The sequence below is a fragment of the Limulus polyphemus genome, unplaced genomic scaffold (genome assembly GCF_000517525.1).
Source record: "Limulus polyphemus unplaced genomic scaffold, Limulus_polyphemus-2.1.2 Scaffold5536, whole genome shotgun sequence".
NCBI classification, from domain to species: Eukaryota; Metazoa; Arthropoda; class Merostomata; order Xiphosura; family Limulidae; genus Limulus; species Limulus polyphemus.
This window is the reverse complement of record NW_013671146.1, coordinates 24,297-34,000: the sequence shown is the minus strand read 5'-3', so window position 1 is coordinate 34,000 and position 9,704 is coordinate 24,297. Positions and strand designations below refer to the sequence as shown.

General features: G+C 36.2%; 1 long non-coding RNA gene across 1 annotated transcript in view; it reads right to left on the bottom strand.

Annotated features, from left to right (window-relative positions):
• Positions 1-6,101, bottom strand: part of LOC111089203 — a 22,584-nt gene extending 16,483 nt beyond the window's left edge. Inside the window, exon 1 of the long non-coding RNA XR_002613511.1 lies at positions 6,034-6,101. This is a non-coding gene — a long non-coding RNA (uncharacterized LOC111089203). The remainder of the gene's footprint in view (positions 1-6,033) is intronic.
• Positions 6,102-9,704: the final 3,603 nt, after the last annotated feature.

The following is a 9,704-nucleotide window of genomic DNA, read 5'->3' as shown; positions in this document are numbered from 1 at the left end:
TTTTCATTTTTTCTGAAAAGGTGGTGTCTATTTACTTGTGACCACGCTGTGTACTCCTCGAAACAGCTGTTTTGCGATGATATTTGTATTTATAACAAAGCTACTAACCATATCTGCCGCCGTCTCGAATTTTGGACTACTGACCAGATAGAAAGAAGCCAATCAACAATATTCTACCACCCACTAGACACTCTTTGGGATTGACCGTCATTCTTATAATGCACCAACAGCTTAAAGCTATGGGAATATTTTGTTTTTGTGGTATCACACAGACTCGAACCCGGTTTGCCAGCTCCGAAATTCAAAGCTCTACCACAGGGTCAGCCCGCGCCCCCTTTTTGCAATGTACTGATTATTATTATCTATTTTTATTTATTTATTATTATTCTTTAAAATAAGTCGCTAATTCTCTACTTAAAAAAAGGTTCCGCGAAGTGTTATGTCCTTCCCACCAATAGTAATGAAGCTCACCAATATGTCCTCACATGAGGGTTTTCGATTATAACACTGAAGTTGCTTGAACTGGATGTTATGTGATATTCGTGAAACGTGTGCATACAATTTGTAGTTAAAAATTATTTTAGGCTTTTTGTCGGCAAGCTGGAATGAACAAAATCAACAATGATGACACCTAATAATAACACAAAAAAGGTAAATTCTAATTTGTAAAATGAATTAGTAGTATACCTAGGACACTAAGGTCGTAGTACCTTTGACATTGATCCTATTAGTTGAGACGACACAACGTCGGGGTTAAGTGTGTATGTGTGTCTTTATGTCCCTAATGCCCTCTAAATTTTAGATCCAGAGGTCCCTGGTGCGGGATGAAATAAGCAATGTGTGGTCAGTTTGTTTTTCCTCTGTATTTTTGGGATCACTGTTTACCCAAAGTACCTCCGTTTTGGAACTGTAAATAAAACAAAAGCTGGATGAACAAAGGATACGGCAGTTTTATATTAACCGAAATTATCCTACAGTCATGGAGGGGGTCTACTCTGACTCGTGTATATTCGTAATTAATGAGTTGAAAGGGACCTCTTCATGAAAGCCACGCCCATTGGAGGGCGCCACTACCACAAGGCTGATCCAAGATGGCAGGGTATCTGGATTCTAGTAATTTTCTTTTCTTGTTAAATATCACACAAAACTACTCGAGGGGTATTAGCGCTAGTTGCCCTTAATTTTGAAATGACAGATTAGAAAGAGGGCTGCTAGCCAAAACTACTCCCCCCCCCCGCTAACTCTTGGACTACTCTTTACCAACGAATAGTGGGATTGACCGTCACATTAAAACTTTCTCACAGGCGAAAGTGCAAGCCTGTTCGGTTCGATCCTGCGACCCGCATATTGCGAGTCGAACGCCTTAATCAGTAGGCCATGTCAGACAGTGAGTCGAGTGAATGTGACAACATCCAATATGGTCACACTCATAGAAGATCACTATCTTGTCCAAGATTTATGTATTATTTTGGTACTTTGAACTTGATTTAGTTTATAACACACAAGCTTACACTTTATGATATCTATGCTTACGGATTGCTAACTAAGCATTCAAAACTATTATTTCGATCTTAAACTAATGTAGACTGTTTCTTCTTTGGTTTTGCTTTACCTACAAATTCATGATGTTCACACGAACCGTATAACGACAGAAAAAAGTCTTTTTTCATCATGCAATACAATTAAATTTTCACAATCTATCAAAAATTGCAGTGGATCTAACAACTACGGGCGTTACTGAAGTAAAAACTGACTACAAAGCTATTTTAAAATCATTTATCCTCACTGGTATTTTGGAATTCAGGATATGTAAGAACAGTCAAGTTCTATATATTTAAAACTGGCCTAGCACAGCTAATTATTGGTAGCATGAAACCTGCTTTCAAAGTCAAGTTCTACATATGAAACTAACCTAGCACAGCTAATTATTAGTAACATGAAACACTGCTTCTAAATCAAGTTCTACACATGAATCTGGCCTAGCACAGCTAATTATTGGTAGCATGAAACACTGCCTTCACAGTCAAGTTCTACACATGAATCTGGCCTGGCACAGCTAATTATTGGTAGCATGAAACACTGCTTCTAAGTCAAGTTCTACACATGAATCTGGCCTAGCACAGCTAATTATTGGTAGCATGAAACACTGCCTTCACAGTCAAGTTCTACACATTTAAAACTAGCCTAACAAAGCTAATTATTGGTAGCATGAAACATTGTTTTCACAGTGAAGTTCTACACAGTTAAATCTAAACTAGCAAAGCTAATTACTGGCAACACGAAACACTGACTTCACAGCCAAGTTGTACGCATGTAACTAGTTTAGCAAACAATGACAAAGGCCAGTTCTACATATAATGTTAGTGGTAAACACGTTCAACACAGCAACCCAAAACACACTTCACAGTGGAGTTCTACAACTAAAACTATCAGTGCTAAATACTGACAACACAAAGCACAGGCTCCACAACCTAGTTTTACAAATAAATGTGCCCTACCAGTATTAAATTATAGTAGAGCAATTACTTCAAGTCAGTTTTCACAAATACTACTCCTAGGTATTGGCAACACAATAGTACGAAACACTGAATCCACAATCAAATTCTACGCGTAAAACTATACCAGTATAGAGTGCCAGCAATACAATATCACGGAGAAACTAATTCACAATCAGTTTTCAAAAATACAACTAGTTCCAAATACGGACAACACAGAATACTAAATTCACAGACAAGTTGTCCAAACAGAGTCTGTTATTTACTGAAGAGATAGCAACACAAACATTAATTAAACAGTCGAGTTCTATAACTTATACTAGTGCTTATTGCTTTGACACAGTAACACAAAACACAGACTTTACAGTGAAGCTCTACACATAAAGCTATTTTCTGACAAAACTAAATACTCACAACACAGCAACACATCACTCTAAGCTCTACAAGAAAGACATTAATATCACAGTGAAGTTCTATATATAAAATTATTGTCTTACGAAACTAAATACTCACAACACACTAAGCTCACAAGCAAGACATTAAATGTTAGCAGTAAGAAAACAATGACTTGATAACGAAGTTACAAAGATGAACGTATTGAAACAGTTGGTTTAAAATAGATTTATTCTACAGGCATATCTTGTTAAGCAACGCTACTCATTGGCTCTAATTCTACGTAGGACAAATTAATATCAGTTAAAGAATGACGAGTATTTCAGAAAATAATGGCCGAGAGGAAAAAATGCTGCCAACAAATAGCACAGATTTGATAGTTAAATTCTACAGTGTGATCAAAAACTGATTCTCTACATTTAAATCATTCTAGTGTAATTAATATTAACTTCCCATCAAAGCAAGCGATGTACATAGAGTACATGTATATTTTTCTTACGTTTCTACTTATACAAATTAGAATTCGTTGTTTCATTAATTGGATGCTTCGTTATTATCGATATTTTCGACCGTAATTCCAATAATATTTCAAGAGGTTTGGTCAACTTGGGAGACTTACTATAGTCCTGCATTCACACAGATATATATATATAGTCCTACATTCACACACACACACAGAGCTATAGTCCTACATTCACACACACACACAGAGCTATAGTCCTACATTCACACACACACAGATATATAATCCTACATTCACACACACAAATATATAGTCCTACATTACTATAGCTCTGTGTGTGTGAGTGTGTGATTATAGCTTTGTTTGTGAGTGTGTGAATGTAGGACTATAGCTCTGAGTGCGTGAATGTAGGAGTAGCTCTGTGTGCGTGAATGTAGGACTAGCTCTGAGTGTGTGAATGTAGGACTATAGCTCTGTTTGTGAGTGTGTGAATGTAGGACTGTAGTTCTGTGTGTGTGTGTGTGAATGTAGGACTATATATCTGTGTGTATGTAGGATTGCATATATATATATATGTGTGTGTGTGTGTGTGTGTGTGTGTGTGTGTGAATGTAGGACTATCTCTCTCCGTGTGAATGTAGGACTATCTCTCTCCGTGTGAATGCAGGACTATATATCTCTGTGTGTGAATGCAGAACTATATATTTGTGTGTGAATGTGAGACTATATATCCGTGTGTGTGAATGTGGGACTATATATATCCGTATGTGTGAATGTGGGACTATATATATCCGTATGTGTGAATGTGGGACTATATATATCCGTATGTGTGAATGTGGGACTATATATCCGTGTGTGTGAATGTGGGACTATATATCCGTGTGTGTGAATGTGGGACTATATATCCGTGTGTGCGTGAATGTGGGACTATATATCCGTGTGTGCGTGAATGTGGGACTATATATCCGTGTGTGCGTGAATGTAGGCACACACAGAGATATATAGTCCTGCATTCATACACACAGAGCTATAGTCCTACATTCACGCATACATATATAGTCCTACATTCACACACACAGAGCTATAGTCCTACATTCACACACACATATAGTCCTACATTCACACACACAGAGCTATAGTCACACACTCACACACAGAGCTATAGTCCTGCATTCACACACACAGAGCTATAGTCCTGCATTCATACACACAGAGCTATAATCACACACTCACACACAGAGCTATAGTCCTACATTCACACACACAGAGCTATAGTCCTATATTCACACACACACATATATAGTCCTACATTCACACACACACAGAGCTATAGTCCTACATTCACACACACATAGCTATAGTCCTACATTCACACACACATAGCTATAGTCCTACATTCACACACACACAGATATATAGTCCTGGTCCTGCATTCACACACACATATAGTCATATATTCACACACACAGAGCTATAATCCCACATTCACACACTCACACACACAGAGCTATAATCCTACATTCACACACTCACACACACAGCTGTAGTCCTACATTCACACACAGAGTTGTAGTCACACACTCACACACAGAGAGCTATAGTCCTACATTCACACACACATAGCTATAGTCCTGCATTCACACACACACACAGATATATAGTCCTGCATTCACACACAAACACACAGATATATAGTCCTGCATTCACACACACACACATATATAGTCCTGCATTCACACACACACAGATATATAGTCATGCATTCACACACACAGAGCTATATTCCTGGATTCACCCACACATATAGTCCTACATACACACACAGTGCTATAATCTTACATTCACACACTTACACACACAGCTATAGTCCTACATTCACACACTTACACACACAGCTATAGTCCTACATTCACACACACAGAGCTATAGTCCTACATTCACACACACACACAGCTATAGTCACACACTCACACACAGAGCTATAGTCCTACATTCACACACACGGATATATAGTCCTACATTCACACACACAGATATATATAGTCATACATTCACACACACAGATATATAGTCCTACATTCACACACACCGATATATATAGTCATACATTCACACACACAGATATATATAGTCATACATTCATACACACAGATATATAGTCCTTCATTCACACACACAGATATATAGTCCTACATTCACACACACACACAGAGATGTATATTAATCTAACAATACATAACAATATGTATAGTAAAAATATAATAATAGAAAATAAGACTAAAAAGTAATAACATTCGATATATTAAACAGTCTAACCATAACTGCTAATGAAAGTGACAATGAATAATACAGTATAGTTTATTTAGGGAACACAGAACCACTAGCTGTTGTCTTGAATTACTGTTGTATAATTAATTTTCTGTAACATGCTTGATTTTTTTCCATTTCCCGTTTTTGACCAATGAAAACTCATCAAGCCACTCCATAGAGGAGTGTGGTGTTTGCGAGTGTGACAGATGACACATCTTACGGTTTAAACTATGTCAAGTTAGTAGCTGTAATTTGTCATAAGTATAACCAAAAACTATCGTTTAGAAGACATAAAATAAAAAATAAAAGAACCATCCATTAAAATATAACAATGCTAAACGTAAAACAAAAGAAATAACATGTTAAACTTACTATGAGGTGAGTCTAACATTATTCCTCTTAACCAACCTTCCACAGTTATAAAACACACAGAACGGGCTACAGGAAGTAATAAATAACACATTAACTCTTCTACAAAAACCGAAAAGGAAACACGATAATCCTCTAGAGTTTAGAAATAATAATAAGGCTTAGAAAGGAAAGATACAAAAAATAAATTAACTAAACTAATAACATAATGACTAACTATATATGGAACTGTCATATAGCTAGTATTAACTATATATATATATATATACATATATATATATATATATAATGATAGTGGCCAATACAGTAAAGCTGTTCACTATCACCACAAACAACATCCAACGCAATTAAATTGTACACTGGAAAGTGTTTAAAAGGTTGTAATACTCTGTAAAACTTCTAAGACTATAATTTGTAACAAGAACATTGTTGTATTTTCACAGAATTCTATAAATTTTTTGGTTAATTTGCGCAAGGAGAAACCTTGTTTATGAAAAATGAGAATGAGTTTACGAGTTCAATCCACAGATTATTGTAATATTAAACAAGTTATATTGTATCTAATAAGCTGTGAGGAGGAAACATTGTAATATAGCTTGTTTGTTTGTTTTGAATTTCACACAAAGCTACACGAGGGCTATCTGCGCTAGCCGTCCCTAATTTAGCAGTATAAGACTAGAGGGAAGGCAACTGGTCATCACCACCCACCGTCAACTCTTGGGCTACTCTTTTACCAACAAATAGTGGGATTGACCGCAACATAACGCCCCCACGGCAGAAAGAGCGAACATGTTTGGTGGTACGGGGATTCGAACCCGCGACCCGCAGATTGCGAGTCGAGTGCCCTAACCACCTGGCCATGCCGGGCCCAGCTTTTTGGAATATTTGTATTTGGAATGAGAAAGTTAATAATTCCAAAGTTGAAAGTATCCATTTTACCGGAAACGTTTATTTTGAATGTTAGATTGATGATGTTGATAAGTAAATCCAGGATAAAAACGATAAGACTTGTATTCATGTGCAGTCTGTGTACCATGCACTTACTCTGTTTATGTAGACTCTTACATTAATATGAAAGAGATGGAAATTAAAATTATTATTACACTTCTTTAGACACAATACTCCTTAGTCGTGAAAGAGAAGCAGGAAATTCTTACTTTAATTCCACAGATGAGAATAATGATTACAAGAAGCAAAGCCGTGAAAGTTCGATTTGACTGCCTTAAACATTCGTTTTGCAAGGTGTTCCTATTTTGCAGACAATTCCTAACTTGTAGTTTTTATTATGTGATAATTCTGGATTTGAAGCTTTTGCATCAGTAAAAATTAGCAACAAACACTATACAATATGTACATCTAGAAATAGGATACAGATGTAGAATTTGAAAATATCTATTACCGAACTTAAAGTAATGACACAACTGAACAGCCACGAACCATACATACATGTTAACGTTTCTTAGTGAACAGCCACGAACCATACATACATGTTAACGTTTCTTAGTGAACAGCCACGAACCATACATACATGTTAACGTTTCTTAGTGAACAGCCACGAACCATATATACATATTCATGTTTCTTAGCGAACAGCCACGAACCATACATACATATTCATGTTTCTTAGTGAACAGCCACGAACAATATATACATGTTAATATTTCTTAGTGAACAGCCACGAAGAACATATACATGTTAATGTTTCTTTGTGAACAGCCGCGGACCATACATACATATTCATATTTCTTAGCGAACAGCCACGGACTATACATACATATTCATATTTCTTAGCGAACAGCCACGGACTATACATACATGACGAACCATATATACATGTTAATGTCTCTTAGTGAACAGCCACGAACCATACATACATGTTAATGTTTCTTAGTGAACAGCCACGAACCATACATACATATTCATGTTTCTTAGTGAATATCCGCGGACTATATATACATATTCATGTTTCTTAGTGAATAGCCGCGGACTATGAATACATATTCATGTTTTTTAATGAACAGCCGCGGACTATACATACATATTCATGTTTCTTAATGAACAGCCGCGGACTATACATACATATTCATGTTTCTTAGTGAACAGCCACGAACTATACATACATATTCATGTTTCTTAGTAAACAGCCACGAACCATATATACAAGTTCATGTTTCTTAGTGAACAGCCGCGGACTATACATACATATTCATGTTTCTTAGTGAACAGCCGCGGACTATACATATATATTCATGTTTCTTGGTGATTTAGCAGGTTAACATTTTGTTCCAAGGTGATATATATATAATTGAGTTCTGTCACGCGACTATATATTTAGCCTCATCTACATGAAAATTAATCTGCTTAACAGCAGTGACACGTGATTAGTACAGTAACCATAGCGCTAACAAAAGTCATGACCAGCATTTTTTCAGATTATCCTATGCATTGGTTAAGCACATCTCGTTGTTATCCAGCTTTTATATAATTTGTCATTCGTTTACACAGATCTTCACTTTACTTCCGAAAATAAGTTAATTTAAGTTGGGCACAACTTTATCTCGCTCAGTCTAGAAACTAAGCCGGTAGTTCTAAACTGCTTCGACATGATACATTAATCGTTGACTGGTTGCTACATAACAGTTGTTACAACGAGTTCAATTCTAGAGTGGCTGTACACAACATAATAAAACGTACTTTATCTAAACTATTATTTGACAAAAGTATGTGTGTGTTTGTGTGTGTGTGTGTTCGCTTATAACTGACGAACTGCTGGATCGATTGGCAACAAACCTAACATGTTCGCTTAGAGCAACCGGGAAGTTACGTGAGGGTTGGTGTTCGGACCTGGCCCCCTATGTCATTCATTTGGGCTCCTATTTCCTTCCCGTGCGATCAGCGGGTACTTATAGTAAATATAAAAAATACACCTTTCTGATTCACTTAATTTGTGTTTTATAACTAAAAACATGAAGAATTATATATATGTCGTAATATTCTTTACTTTAGTGCTTATATGACTGAGTATTTAGTCTTTGTTATCTTGGGTAGAAATTCTATTTTTAACGCTTTTATTAAAAACTCAGCTAAGCTTTATACGTTTCCTTGACTGTACCCGATTCAAAGAAACGTATATTTGTCACTGAAGTACGTTCTTACCTAAAGAAAAGATACCGTGCCTACAAGAAAAAGTATTTTCTCTCTTTGTGAAAGTTCAGCGCGTGAATGTATTTTCACAAAGTTTAAAATGTGAGGCATAACTGTGTATTCAAAAGGTTTTGAGGAAGCTGGAGATAAGTGTTGTTTCTGCTTTCCAGTCTGATTTTTATTATATCTGAAAAGTCCTTTGTGGGAAAAACACAGTTTCAAGTATGAAGGCCTGCTTTGAAGTAGCGCATTGATTGATATACGTACCATTCTTCCTTGCAATAAATATCTGGATATGCAGTCACGGGTACTAGTACTCAAAGACACACATATCTCAATATATAGTTTAATCATTATGGTTTCTAATAATGGCTGGAGACGGCTTGAATGGGTAATGAAGAAAAACTTTAATATAAGTTTAACATAACAGCAAATGTACGTTTCGACAAGGTTTTGTCATCATCGGGTACAAGTAATTTACACATACACGGATATATATACATATATATATATATAGTATATTAGAATAA